This window comes from Papio anubis, chromosome 7 (genome assembly GCF_008728515.1).
Source record: "Papio anubis isolate 15944 chromosome 7, Panubis1.0, whole genome shotgun sequence".
Lineage (NCBI taxonomy): Eukaryota > Metazoa > Chordata > Mammalia > Primates > Cercopithecidae > Papio > Papio anubis.
This window is the reverse complement of record NC_044982.1, coordinates 25,721,868-25,737,528: the sequence shown is the minus strand read 5'-3', so window position 1 is coordinate 25,737,528 and position 15,661 is coordinate 25,721,868. Positions and strand designations below refer to the sequence as shown.

Genomic DNA, 15,661 nt, shown 5'->3' with positions numbered 1-15,661 from the left:
ATAGTGAGACCTTGTCTCTACAAAAAAATAAAACAAAATTAGCCAGGTGTGGTAGTGCACACCTGTAGTCCTAACTACTCGGGAGGCTGACGTGAGAGGATTTCTCAAGCCTGGGAGGTAGAAGCTGCAGTGAGCCAAGATCGCACCACTGCACTTCAGCCTGGGTGACAGAGTGAGACCCTGTCTCAATCAATCAATCCGTAATATACATAGATGTTGACCCAGAAAATCTATTTCTATGACTATTATCCTAGGAAGATAAAAGAAGATGTTTATATAGATACATTTTACATATAGACATATGCATAAGAATTTCACTGTAGAAATTCTTCAGAAATTTTAATTCACTCATCCATTCATCCATGAGCACATTCATTCACTCCACCCTGGGCAATAGAGTGAATGAATTTTTTTATACTTGTAAAAGAGTAAGAAAAAAATATAAATCCACTGGATAAGAATACATTAAATGTATCTAATCACTGGGATACTATGTGTCTGTTAAAAGAGACAAGGTTGAATCCTAAGTGCTGACCTGTAACACGATGTTGTTACAAAAAACAAAAACACACTATATGACAGTATGAATGTATTGAAACTACTTCATATCAGATTCAACCCAGAGACATTACATGGATAGTGTATTCTATAATATACATGCTAATATAGTTTTTAATAATCTAATAAATCTAGATTACTTTTATATTATTTCCAAAATTTCTGGACCAAATTATCCTAATAGGCCCCCCATCCAGCTCTAAAATTATTTAATCCTAATTTTTTTTTTTTTTTTTTTGAGACAGCATCTTACTCTGTCACCCAGGCTGGAGTGTAGTAGTGTGATCACAGCTCACTGCAGCCTCAACCTGCTGGGCTCGAGTAATCATTCCACCTCAGCCTCCTGAGTAGTAGGGACCAAAGGCGCATGCCACCATGCTTGGCTAATTCTAGAGAAGGGTCTTGCTATGTTGCCCAGGGTATTCTCAAATTCCTAGGCTCAAGTGATCCTCCTGCCTTGGCCTCCCAAAGTGTGGGATTACAGGCATGAGTCAATGCACCTGGCCTAATCCTATAAAGTTTGTACACCATTGATCTTATACACAGTGTGTAGTATTTCTTTTTTTTTTTTTTTTGAGATGGAGTTCATTTGCTGCCTGTGGCTGGAGTGCAAGCCCGCCTCCCAGGTTCACGCCATTCTCCTGCCTCAGCTCCTCCTGGGTGAAGGCTGGGACTACAGCTCGCCACCACACTCCAGCTTAATTTTTCTATATTTTTTGGTAGAGACGGTTTTACTCTTGTTAGCCAGGGATGGCTTCGATCTTCTGACCTCATGATCCGCCCGCCTCAGCCTCCCAAAGTGCTGGGATTACAGGTGTGAGCCACCACGCCCCACCACACAGTGTTGGTATTGCAAGGCCACAGTGTGTCTCCCCTCTACGTTTCAGAACCTTTTATTGAAGCACAATATGAAATCCAAAAAAAGGTTCAGAATTTTTATATCTATGTTGTAAATTTAAACTTTTAACATTACACCCTTAATTATCAATTATAATTCATGTTGAATTTATTTATGGAAATCATAAATTATAATGATCTCTTACCTCAATAATAATATAAGGACTACTATATTTAAAAAAAAAAAACTAAGATAATATAACTTTTTGAACATTGAAAGAGATGAATAACTACACACTCTGCCATATATGGTACACTTAACCCAAAAATGTTGAATATGAATCAAACTCTATTAGAGGGCACTTATAAACAGCAATGAAGCCTCTTGGCAGTGGGTGGGACTGAAATTTGGAGTCAGAAGACCTGGAAACAATGACCACTCTTTTGGCTCCAGAATCCCAAACAAATCAAATAACCTGCGACTCAACTGCCTCCTTTGTAAAAGCATGATAAAGGAATTATATAATGCCTGTAAAAGGTGCCTGACAGAGTGCCTGAGACAAAATAGGTTCTCATTTTCTTGTTTAATAGAAACAGCTGCATCACTGTTGCTTTTATTAAGGTTAAGGACATCTCAACTTAACTAGTTTGTTCATCTGAATGTTTGTAACATTGTATACACAACCATTCTATACTTTTTTATATTATATATTAGAAAGGGGCTTCTTGTTCCCAAAACTCTATTTGTTGGCACAGTCTTTTCCACCATAAATATGCAAAAACATGTGTTATCTCCGAAATGCAGGGAGAAAGCATACTTACAAAGCACACCCCCAAAGCTCCGAGTTGCTCTTCTCTGAGCTCAACGCTCTTTTTAGGCACATATGTCTTCCTCCTATCATTTCTTCATGAGGTTCAGGGCAAAGGGCCTAGTCAAGCAGATGATCTTTGGTTGCCCCTAGACTTTCCCCAAACCACCTACAAATAAACGAAACAAGGGGTAAGACATACCTACAACTTTAAACATTTTTAAATAATGAAATATAAAAATTAGGTCCCTATGTACAGACTATGGCATAACGCAGAACAGAGAAAATGCTTCTAGAATCATTCAAAAGCCCAAGTGACCTCACTACAATTCTTCACATCCAAGTGACCAGCCAACATATTGTCACTGGCGACTTCCTTCCATGCCTGGTCATCCCTGGGGCTTGCCAGAGAGTTCATGCTCCAGTGTGAACCGCAGCCCAAGTCTAGCCAAAAGTACTACGCCATGAGCATGTCTATAAGTTGGTAACTAAGTCAGGTAATACAGTTAACATGTTACTTCTGAGTGTGGTGACCCAATGGTACTTCTAAGCCAGTCTAACACTCCTAAAGGAAATATTTTATAAGCTGTCCAGTTCTTCCCATACTCAGTGCTACAATTAAATAAATAAAAGTAAAATGCCTTTGGTTGTAGGAAAGAGCTATGGATATAAATGTTTTCAATTATTTGTGACTGCTTTCGAAGCAATCTCTAGGAATCCACAGGAAGTGATCCACAGAACTGGGAGTTGTCTACATAAAAGGTAGATCTGGGAATACATCTATAAACCATTTCAAGAAAAAAAAAAGGTATTCTGAAAAAGCTAATCAAAATAAAACTGTCAAGAAACAGTTCAAAGAGACCTAGGTTATGCAATGGCAGACAAGATATGCTGAGAGAACACAGGTACACTGCACACTTCAATCTTCTAACAAAACAGCCACCATAACCCATGAGTCATAGGCACAACCAAATTTATGTATGCCAATGTGAAACTGCCGAAGTTTTAACCTTATCTCTGTGCTGTCCAGTACAGTAGTCACTAGACACATGGCTACTGAGCTCTAGCTCCAGCCAGGTCAAACTGACATATGCTATACACGTAAAATACACACCAGATTTTGAAGACCTAAAGTATTTTTTTTTAACGTATAGACAGGCATGGTGGCCAGCTACTCCGCAGGCTGAGATAGGAGAATCGTTTGAACCCAGGAGATGGAGGTTGCGGTGAGCCCAGACCGCGCCACTACAGTCTAGCCTGGGCAACAGAGCCAGATCACGGCTCAAAAAAAAAAAAAAAAAAAAAAGTAAAACTCTCAATAAGTTTTATATTACTCCATTGAAAACATTTTTCTATATTGTGCTAAATAAACTATTAAAATTAATTTCACCAGTTTCTTTTTACTTTTTTAATGTTGGTACTAAAAATTTAAATTCACCTGCGTGGCTCACGCCGTATTTGTATTAGACAACACTAATCTGCATAATTAATAAAAATAAAAAACAAATGCTGAGCACTTGCAGGGTGCCAGGCACTGTGCTAGATACTTTACATAATACTCAAATCAGTGCTGCAATTAATGGCAGAGTTTTACCAGACGCCTACATAACAGATTGGCTCCATCAAACCAATAAAAGATGCAGCTGGGATTCAATGTCAGGTATTTTTTACGAAATAATTCAATTAAGGCACAGCTAACAGCTAAGGCTGGGGCAATTCCCATGATGGCACGGGAAAAAGAGCTCACTAATACAGCGTTCCCGAGAGTAGCAAGCTTTTTGTGACTACAAAACAGGTATTTTAAAAAAAAAAAAAAAATAAGTTCCATAGCAGGACAGGCAAGCAAATGTCAGACGGTTCTCTGAAGGACCTACCGAATGAGTCCAATCTCCTGTCCCTTAAAGCTTCACAGATGCTAGCGGTAGAGCAAGCTGCTCCCAAAGGAAGGACAATGCAGTCCAGATTCGCTGGATAACCTGGCCAGGACCTGACCGCGGACACCCCTGCCGAGGGAGGGAGGCCTCGGGATGACAGGCGCGCCGTCTCCCCTCACCTCTGCACACACTCCACCTATCCACGGCTCCACCCCAGATCCCGCGCCGCTCCGAGGTCCCCACCCCTGGGACGAGGGGAAGCGGGACTAAAACGTCTACAGTAAGACGGGGAAGTGGTCGGAAAAGGGCAAGGGGGAGGTGGGCGCAGGTACCTGAGACGGAGGATGACCCCAGCTCCTTAATGCCGGATCATCGCCTAGGCCCCACCCGGCTCCCGCGGCTACCAGTGACCCAGAAGGTGCAACTGACCAAACGCAGCTACTCAACCGACTCTGCTCTCCCCAGACTCGCAGCTATGGCAACTTGAACTAGCCGCCCAGCCACAGCAAGAGTACAGGACCCCGCTGCCGCCGCTTGGCCCTCTGGGAGTTGTAGTCCATCTCGGCCTCACCATCAAGGAGTTACCAAGGGAGAGGGTCCGGAAAAGGAACTACAAATCCCAGGATGACATACAGCTGGCCTTCGGGTAACTTTCCCGGAAAAGAAGCCTGATCCCTCGGCCGCGCCCTCTTGCCCTGCTCTTTTTTTTTTTTTAAAGGACGAGCCTCCTTTGTAGGAGGCAAACTCCAGATAGAAAGTGAATAAAAATGCTTCCTTAACCTTGACTGTAATTTTACTCCCTGGGGAACAAAAGGAGTCCCCGAGGACTACGGTAAGATGGGGAAGTGGTAGAAAAAGGGCAAGGGAGCGGTGGGAGGACAGGGAAGGACAATTTCTAGCACTGAAATGTAAAAATTCCCTTAATACCAGCGTCCAGTATATTGTTCCAAAGACTCACAAATTCTTAGAACCGGACGGGAACAGAGAAGATTATGTAGTCCAACCTGTTTGGCCTGGAAAGAGGAAGGGACTTGCCTAAGATCCTATGGCTCATTCCCCGCACACCGAAAGTAGATGTGAGGCTGTCAGCTCATTACTGCTGCCACTTCAGTCTAGGTGTCATCCCCTCACTCTAGAACATAAAAGAAATGTTTTCCACTCAGGGGAGTTGGTTTCAGTCACGAAGAGAATGAAAACCTCAATAAAAAAACTGAACTTTGGAAAAACTAAGAAGTAACAAATTAGTCATGTAAATTGCCCTTCTTCTCCGCCAAAAAGACCACTTCCCCTTCCTTTGAGGCTAAACTCAAGTATTACCTGATGTGTGAAAGCTTTCCTGGCTACATGAAGAAGAGCTAGATAATGTTTAATAACAAGCGTTCCTTAATGTAATAATTCTGTGCTCTATACTCCATTTCCCAGTTGGTCTCCTCTATTAGCCCTTCAAAGGGACCTAACCTTTTTTTAAATTTTCATCTTTCTTCTCACCCTTTCCTCACTTGCCCTTCTCCGTTCATATCCCCCTCTCTGTCTCTTTTTCTCTCTCCACCTTTCTCTCCTTCCGTCCCTCCTTATCCCTCCCCCGCAACAGGCAGAGTCATAAATAATTAGCACATAAATTTGATAGAGTCGAATTATTCGAATATTTTTGTCTAGCCAAAACTGAGACATAAAACTATCTCATATTGGTTTCAACATAAAATAATTCTTCTAAAGACCTCCTATGCATTTACAATTTCAAGCTGCTTAGTTGAAATTGTTCCTCAAGAATACACTCCACCGGACAGAGTTTAAGGTAATTCAGAACAGCCATAAAATTGCCCCATACGCATGCAGAGGCATAATAATAACTGTTTATTTGTTAACATTTTAACTTTTAAAACAATTCTATTCATTCAAATAATTCAGTAAATGTATGCTGGATATTTCCAGGATCCAGACATTGTTTTAGACACTGAAGGTGCAGTGAAAATAAATAAACAACATAGACCTTGCTTTCAAATTGCTCAGAGCCATGTGAGAGAAAAAGACTAATAAATGACTACAAATCTCTGTGTAATAGAATACTGCGTAGGTTTCTATGGAAAGACATAAAAGAGAAACTTTCTGAAGAAGTGATAATCAGATCAACCGCAGGAGAAATGTCTACCAAAAGAGCTAATGTAATCCTGAGCTACATTAATAAAAACTGATAGTCCACAGCTTTTCCTCCCTGGTTCAACGATATTTAGAGAATTGGATTCTATTATAGAGGCTTTATTTTTCAAAGTGATATCAACCAAATAAACACCACAGGACACAACTGGCACCAAAGGGTTAAAAATCAGGTTTTTGTTTGTTTGTTTGTTTTTAGTTCATTTTGATCAAGAAATGCTTAAATATGTTATTAAATTCATAGCAGCTGTTTGTCAGCTATGGTGTGCTCTTGGTCAACAGATATGGCATCCCAGAAAAATGTAGTGAAGTCAGGGCGGGGGCGCTGACTCAAGCCTGTAATCCCAGCACTTTGGGATGCCAAGGTGAGCAGATCACATGAGGTCCGGAGTTCGAGACTAGCCTAGCCAGCATGGCGAAACTTCATTGCTACTAAAAATACAAAAATTAACCGGGTTTGGTGGTGGGCACCTGTAATCCCAGCTACTCAGGAGGCTGACGCAGGAGAATCATTTGAACCCAGGAGGCAGAGGTTGCAATGAGCTGAGATCGTGCCACTGCACTCCAGCCTTGGTGACAGAACGAGACTCCATCTCAAAAAAAAAAAAAAAAAAAAAAAAGTAGTTAAGTCACATCACTGAATCTTCGTTTTTTGTGTCTTAACAAAATAGACAAAATAAGTTAAAGCCAACAAAATAGATTTTACCTGAAATTGTCTCATAACTCTCAAAGATATGTATTACTTTTAATCAGTGTGGCCAACACACATTATACAAACACAATACCATACTCAAGCAGAATCATCTGAGCTTAGATTTGGAGAAACCTACAAAGAGTATTGATACGGTCTGGCTGTGTGTCCCCACCCACATCTCATCTTGAATTGTAATCCCCACATGTCGGGGGAGGAATCTTGTGAGGGATGATTAGATCATGGGGCAGATCCCCCATGCTGTTCTCATGATAGTGAGTAAGTTCTCAGGAGAGCTGATGGTTTTATAAGAGGCTTTTGCCCACTTCTCTCCCCTGCCGTCATGTGAAGAAGGATGTGTTTGCTACCCCTTCTGCCATGATTGTAAGTTTCCTGAGGCTTCCCCAGCCATGCAGAACTGTGAGTCAATTAAACCACTTTCCCTTATAAATTACCCAGTCACAGATAGTTCTTCATAGCAGGGTGAAAATGAACTAATACAAGTATCATTTGCAGTACGCTTTGCAAACCATGTATTATAAGTAGGGGCACACAGAGGTTACATTATGTATTCGTTTACTAGGGATTTGATTAAATAACACAGAATGGGTGACTTAAACAACAAAAATTTGTTTCTCACAGTTCTGAAGGCTGCAAGTCCAAGATCAAGGTGTCAGCAAGTTCAGGTTCTCCTAAGGTCTCTGTCTTTGGCTTCCATTTTTTCTCTGCATCCTCAAATAGGCTTTTCCCTGTATGAGCACATACATGGTTTCTCTCTCTTCTTATAACAACACCTGTTATATTGAATTAGAACTTCATACTATAGCCTAATTTAACCTTAACTACCTCCTTAAAGGCCCCATTTTCAAAAACAGTAACATTGGGGGTTGAGGTTTCAACATGTCTTCCCCAAAATTGTACCTGTTTAGAATTAGTGTCATCAATGATCTTCTCATTACATAATACCTGGATTGAGGTAGCTGCGGGAGATATTTTTGATATGCCTCACCCACATCACCCCTTAACTGGAAATGATTCTACCCACAGTGTTGGGCCCCCATGGCCTTGTTTATATTATACAAAGCCCCTACCTGTCTCACCGTGGCTGATTAGACAAACAGTAGACAGACACCTGAGACCATTTGGGCCAATTGGGCTCTTTATCCTTTGAGAATTGAAAATGGGGACTCAAGCTCCCAATTTGTTGCTAGAATAGTCTTGATGTACAGGTAAGAGCTGAGGCTGCCACAGAGAGGTGACCATCTTCACCTGTGTTCAAGAAGCAGCTGATAATGCTAACCTGCAGAGACAGAAGTGAGTAAAGCAGTGAGAGGAAATAAACTACACAACTACGAGGAAATAAGCCCAAGAGAATACAGCCCCGGTTCCTGACAACTTCCAAGTTCCTGGATTCAAGCCTTGTTATTCCTACTTGTATTTCCTGTACTTGTTTTTTCACGATACACTAGAGGCAACTGGAGGTGGTTAAATGCACAGATTCTGGACCCAAACCACTTGGATCCAAGTCCATGATAGTACCTATCAACAATATTACTTCACACAAGTTACTTAATCACTCTGTGTCTTCATTTCTTCCTCTTCTAAATGTGGACAATAAAAGTAGTACTTCGTTTGTCGTTGTTTGGGGGATAAAATAAATTAATGTGTGTAAAGCACTAAGCCTAGTGTCTAATAATTCATGGTAAGCATTATTGAATGTAAGCTACCCTTATATGTAAGCTGACAAATACTATGACATCCTAAAAATGTTAGTTCCATGAATATTGGTACTCTATTATTTTGTTCTAGAACAAAGAATGTATTAATACCTTGTTGCCTCATGATGATTTCCGTTTTGAAGCCTAAGATTCGTTCTGTTGATTGAAATCTAAAGAGCCTTGACTAAGGTTACATTAATGAGATCACCAGCATGTAAGATCCAAGATGCTAATTCTAGATATAGTTTCTTGAGCAGTTTCATCAGAAACACTTTTGAACCATACAAAACATTAAATGCCTAGATGAGCTAGTCAATAAAAGGGTTCTGGAATGGGGCTAGTCATTGACCTGAGCATCCTAACCCAACTCATCTAGAATGAATAAATGTAGAGAAGGGAAGACAGCTGTTATGCAAGAAGCTGTGGGTGGCAGACAGAGGTAGTGCTGTTTCAAGGAGAAGGGACAGAAGTTGTATTTCACCAATAACCCAAATTTATACAACTATGAAACAACAACAGCTGATATGATTTGGTTCCGTGTCCCCACCCAAATATCACATGGAATTGCAATCCCCAATGTTGGGGGTGGGACCTGGTGGGAGGTGATTGGATCACAGCAGTGGATTTCCCCCTTGCTGTTCTCATAATAATGAGTGAGTTATCACAAGAACTGTTGTTTGAAAGTGTGTAGCACTTCCCCCTTCACTCTCCCTTTCTCCCACTCTACCATGTGAAAAAGGTGCTTGCTTCCTCTTCACCCTTCGAAGCACCATGATTGTAAGTTTCCTGAGGCCTCCCTAACCATGCTTTGTGTACAGCCTATGGAACTATGAGTCAATTAAACCTCTTTTCTTCATAAATTACACAGTCTCGGGTGGTTCTTTATAGCAGTGTGAGAATGGACTAATACAACAGCACACTATGTCCATGTGACACAAAACTATATTTGAAATACCAAAAGTTTCCTCAAATGTTTATATTTTTTTTCACCGTGGCTCTCCCCTTATCTCCATTTCTGTCAGCTACGTTGTTCTGCACTTATGGCCTTAGAAATGGGATGTGACCACAGAAAGCAGAAAGGGAGAAGAATTGAGGAAGAAAAAGAAGAAGAAAATACTTCATTTTCTTCCTGGCTTATGAGTATTAAACACAAACATTCTCAGATAGGACAGGCTGTGTAATTTGTTGTAGGACTCTGTGAAAAATGAGTATGTTAAGCCATTTTGCAAAACTGATTAAAATGTCAAAATGGCAACAACACAGCATTAAACTAAGCACTGGGCCTTGCTGAATACAGGGTCCTGAGTGATTGCACAGGTCACAGACCCATGAAGCCAACCCTGCTGTCACAAAGGAGTCATGCTATAAACAAATGATTTGGAAAGAAATACCATGGACAAAAGAAAAGAGATTCCCCGCAAAAGAAAAGAGATTCCTGACTGGGAATGTGAGAACAGAGAAGAAGGGGGTCCTGGAAAGGGAGGAATAGGAGCTTGGGGAGGCAGACCTGCAGGTGTAGGGAGAAAGCCTATGTTGACAGAGTGCCCAGCCTCCACTCAAGCAAGTGCTATTTACAGCTTGAACCTACCTGTTTTGCCCATAGGCATCAGAGGAGGATGTTACTTCAAAAGTAGCCTGCATTGTTCTTGGTGACTGTCCAGCACAAGTGATGACCACCTACATCATTGGATTTTGCTTTGTTCCCTCTAGCCAACACAGATGGTCAAGCTCCCTTGTAGTATCACTGCACAGTTATAAGTCATAAGACAGAAGACACCAAGTATGATGTCATAGGTAAGTAAAAGGGAAATCCCCCAAATCTTGATTATGTGGGACTAAATGGAACTACTCAAAATTCTCTCTCAGTCAAGTCAGTGGTGAAATTCATTCTCTTTACATAGACAGAAAACAATCATAAATTGTTGACTCTTTCTATATCAAGTTTGCAAGTTACCTTCAAGTCTAAGAAGAGTCAAGATAAAAAACAAGATATTGCGAGGATAATATTGCGTACTGCTGAAAGAATCTTTAGCCATTCATTGTGCTGAAGCTCTGTTGATCCCATGAAGTTCTTTTCAGCCACACACTTACTAATTATAGATAATTATCACTGCCAAGAGCATCACAGATATAAAACACAGCAATTTATATGCATTTAGGTCAAAGTGAGCCACTAGTAATGTACTAAACCAAAATTGCAAAACATTTCTGTAGTTAAGCAATATAGCTAATCAATAAAGAGGTTCTGGAATGGAGCTAATAGAATGCTTCACTTTAATGGGTACTTTTTGAAAAAAGATAAAACACACAGAGACATAAATTGCCTAACACCACTTTCTAATATTTGAACCATGCTAATAATTCCTCTATGAGAAGGAAAAAGTAGTGTTCTATAGCCATTCTCATTCATTACATTTGAAAGGATTTTGTGTGTGTGTTTAAGGGACCTGAGTGCACTTTTCTCTTTAACCTGATCACAAAGATTGATCATCATCTCGTCTCATGTGTTTATTTGCCCCATTTTAAAGGTGATGCTAAAGAAAGAAAATTGTCTTATTAATTGTCATAGCAATTTGCTGAGCAATTTGTTGAGCACACTATGAGAACATGGTTAGCCCTAAGGCATGTTCCAATTTGCTGAACTGAAACTGTAGGCATAAGAGTTTTTCCCTACATTATAATTGCCACTAAGCCAATTTCATGCTGTCTAAATCTTGATGTAAAATATTATGGATTTCAGCGTACCACTTTTGTTTCCAGCAAAAGTGGAGTAACAGAGACCAGATTTACCCTCCCACCAGAATTATACCAAAAAAACAGGCAAGATATATGAAACAATGCTTTTCAAGGCAGTGGTTATCATACCAAGAAGGACCATGATCCCTGAAAGACAGGAAACAAATAAAGCAAGGCTTATGATTGCCATAACTTACTGCCTTGAGAGAGTTTCCAGGTCATGGTGCAAGGAGAGGGAACCCAGGCAGAGCCCAGTGGGTTCTTTATACTGGGGAGACAAAGCTGAGAGTTTGGGAAGATGCAGTTAGGTAGAGTTTGCAGGACAAACTACAGGATGTAGAGAGCTTTGTGTGGTGGAGAAAATTAACAGTAAGGGTCTCCATGGAAGATTTAGCAGAGCACTAATCCCACACATTAATGAAAAAATGAGGCTGGAGGAAAAAAAAAAAAAAGTAACTCAGCAAGATTTGAGGAGGTAAACGCAATGGTCTGTTGCTCACAGGGGACCAGGAATAGTGACTCCTTCCCAATTGTGCTTGGGATTTGAAGCCACTTACAATTCATGGAATGACTGGGTAATCAGAAGGGTCTTGCCTAGGGAATGAGAATAATTAGCCCTAGATTATATGTTTTGCTAGTCCCACCTAATAAAGCTCAAAACCGAGGTGGGTCCATAAACCTACATTCTTTTCCTTCAAGGAATTCTATATCTCGATAAATAAACTTCAAGAATTTTTTTGAGATTTGAGTCTCATTTGTCAGCTGGACTGGAGTGCAGTGGCTTGATCTCAGCTCACTGCAGCCTCCCGGTTCACTTTGCATTCCTCCTGCCTCAGGCCTCCCAAGTAGCTGGGACTACAGGTTCCACCACCGCTACTCGCTAGTTTTGGCCTTTTAGTAGAGACGGGTTTCACCCCGTGGTTAGCCAGGATGGTCTCGATGTCCTGACCTCGTGATCCGCCCGTCTCGGCCTCCCAAAGTGCTGGGAGCCACCGCGCCCGGCCTAAATCTCAAGAGTATTTACATGAATGTAAAAATTCCAGTGCCCAAAACGGGTAATATTTACAATATCTGCCATCCAAACAAAAATTATCAGGCATGTAAAGAAACAGAAAAATGCAACCCATTTTCAGGAGAAAAATCAACCAATCTAAACTGACCCAGAATTGACAAATATATATATATTTTTATATATATATTTGTGTGTGTGTGTGTGTATATATATATATATATTCAAATTATCAAACAAGGACACGGTTGTACATTGAGTTTTGTACCCTAGGAAGATATCTTGAAATTCTAATGCCCAGTATCTGTGAATGTGACCTTATTTGGGAATAACATCTTTAACGATATTTAAATTAAGTTGGGGTTATAATGGATTAGCATGGACCCAAATACAATGACTGATGTCCTTATAGGAAGAGGGAAATTTGAACACAGAGACACACAAAGAGAATGCCTGATGATGACAGAGGAGAGATTGCAGTGATATAATCCAAAGGATGTCAAGGATTCCCGGCAACCACTAGAAGCTAGGAACAGTCAAGGAAACATCCACCCACAGGACTCTCAGAGGAAGTATGCCACACCAATACCTTAACTTTAGACTTCTAGCCTCCAGAACTGTGAACAAATTAATTTATCTTGTTTTAAGCCATCAAGTTTGTGGTACTTTGTTACAGCAGCCCTAGAAAACTAATATAGATATCAAGGCAATTATTGTGTTTTAGATAGTCAAAAAGTATTATACAAAGAGACATGGAAAATATGAAAAAAGCCACAAACTGAACTTCTGGAGACGGAAATCCAATTTATGAAATAAAAAATACATGGGATGGGATTAGTGGCAAAGTAAATATTATGGGAGGACAAAAAAGAATACTGAATTTTAAGATATAGCAAAAGAAACTATCCATAATCAAAGACAAAAAGAAAAATAATTTTTTACTGAGAAAAGCATCAATATTGTCTTTGTGAGACAATTTCAGTTAGCCTAATAAGTGCAATAATTGGAATGCTCAAAGGAGAGGAAAGTGATGAGGGGAAAAAGGCGTATATGCAGAAATGGAGAAACAATGGCTAAAATTTTTCCAAGTTTGACGAAAACCATAAACACACAAATCCAAGAATCTCAAAATACCCCAAGCACAGGAAACTTGAAGAAAAGTACATCAAGGCACATTACAGTCAAATTGCTCTCAACCAGTGACAAAATCTGAAAAGCAGCCTGAGTAAGAAAAAAAAAAAGCAGATTATAATGAGCAAAGAAAACTTTGATATGAGATTTGTCCTTGTAAACAATGCGAGCAACAAGAAAATGAATCAATGTTTTTAAAGTAGTGAAAGTTAAAAATAATGCCAATCTATGATTCTATACCCAGAAATGATATCCTTTTTAAAAAAGAAGACAAAATTAATACTTTTTCAGACACAGAAAAGCTGAAATAATTTATAACCAGCAGATATGTATGACAAAAAAATTAATGAATATCATTCAAGCAAAAGGAAAGTGACAGCATTGGAAAATATGGATCAATACTAAGGAATGATAAAGACCAGAAAGGGTAACGGTCTTATTATTTGAATCCCTTTAAAAGATAATAACACTGTATTATGGGATTTATAACCTATGTATGAGTACGATATATGGCAACAGAAGCATAAAAGTTAGGCAGGAGAGGAGAAATGGAGTATAAACAAGCATTCAACAAGTATAGTGCTGAAGGGTTCTTTTAAACCATGTATAAATTGGCATAATATCAACTGAATGTAGACTATGATAACTTAAACATACATGCTATAAACCTTAAAGCAATGAGTATAATAACAAGAGTTATACCTAAGATTCAGCAAAGAAGATAAAATGGAATCGTAAAAATTCCTTAATTAATCCAAACATGCATTTAAAATAAAAGGAGAATTGGATCAAATAACAATGGAGAAAATAGAAAACTAATAGCAAGATTATCCACTTAAACCTAATGTGAATAATGACATTAAATGTAAATGATCTATACAATCCAAATGAAAGGCAGAGATGGTGAGACTGAAAGCAAGACTCAACTCTATGCTGTTTATAAGAACTGCACATTAAATATAAAAACTCAAAGAGGTTAGAGTATGAAAAAAGCATACCATGATAACACTGATCAAAAGAAAGCTGGATTGGCTCTACCAATAACAGAAAAGTAGACTGAAGAGCAAAGGATGTCACAAGGTATAAAGAAGGCCATTTAATAACAATGAAGGGAATAAGAAAATAATAGTCCTAAACACGTATTTACCTAATAATAGAACTTCAAAATACATGAACTTCAAATTGCATGAAGAAAAACCTTATAGAAATGCAATAAGGGGGGAAAAAAAACAAATCCCCAATTGTAGTAAAAAATTTCAGTACCCATATCTCAACAATTAATAAAACAAGTAGACTTTAAAATTAGCAAAAATACAAAAGACTTAAACAATATTGTCAACAACTTGACCTAATGACATTTGTAGAACACACAACTCCACAAATGCTGATCACACTTTTTTTTTCAAGTACACACTGAACATTTTACCAAGATTGACCATATTCTGAATCATAAAATGAGTCTCACTAAATTTAAAAGTGTTCAAGTAATACAAATGATTTTCCCTGTGTATAATACAATTTAGAAATTAATAACAGAATATCTGAGAATTCATCAAGTATTTGGAAACTAAATAACATGCTTCTAAGGAATCAAGGAAGAAATCTAAAAGAAAAATTAAAAAGTATTTTAAACTGAGTAAAAATGAAATCAGAAGATATCAAAGCCCGTGGTATGTCTGTAAAGTAGTATAGGGAAAGTCTACAGCACTACACACATACAATATTATACAAGAAAAATGGCCTCAAATCAGTGACCTCAGTCTTAAGAAACCTCACCTTAAGAAGTAAAGAAAAGAAGAGCAAATTAAACCCCAAGTAAGCAGAGTAATAAAATAATAAAGATCATCATATATAAAGCATATATCAATAAAATAGAACGTGAAAAAATAATAGACAATGTACGAAACAAAAATTTGCTTCTTTAAGAATATGAATCAAATTGATAAACCTCTGCACAAAGTACTTAGGAGAAAAAAGAAGATACAAATGATCAATATCAGGTATGACAGAGTTGACATTAGAATAGATTATAAAAATATAAGATGATAAGAGAATATTATGAACAAACTTATGCCAATAAATTCAACAATTTAGATGAAATAGACAAATTCATTATATGACACGAACTGCCCAGGCTACCTCAA

General features: G+C 38.8%; 1 protein-coding gene and 1 long non-coding RNA gene across 15 annotated transcripts in view; one reads left to right on the top strand and one right to left on the bottom strand.

The window, feature by feature from the left end:
• Nucleotides 1-10,358, bottom strand: part of CEP128 (centrosomal protein 128) — a 449,960-nt gene extending 439,602 nt beyond the window's left edge. For 4 of the 14 annotated variants that reach the window (XM_021941918.2, XM_021941914.2, XM_021941922.2 and 1 more), the window contains exons 1-2: nt 4,411-4,572; nt 2,218-2,373 (exon numbers count right to left, since the gene is read on the bottom strand). The gene's annotated coding sequence lies outside the window, so the exon portion shown is untranslated. Of the gene's footprint in view, nt 1-2,217; nt 2,374-4,078; nt 4,208-4,410; nt 4,611-7,563; nt 7,673-8,014; nt 8,751-10,229 lie in introns of those variants that run through there. The other 10 variants (XM_021941920.2, XM_021941923.2, XM_021941927.2 and 7 more) reach the window with 7 other exon arrangements.
• On the top strand, nt 4,271-10,435 carry LOC116275933. The gene is made up of 3 exons (XR_004185377.1): nt 4,271-4,358; nt 4,544-4,910; nt 10,352-10,435. It is a non-coding gene; the product is annotated as an uncharacterized LOC116275933 (long non-coding RNA).
• The last annotated feature ends 5,226 nt before the right edge of the window (nt 10,436-15,661 follow it).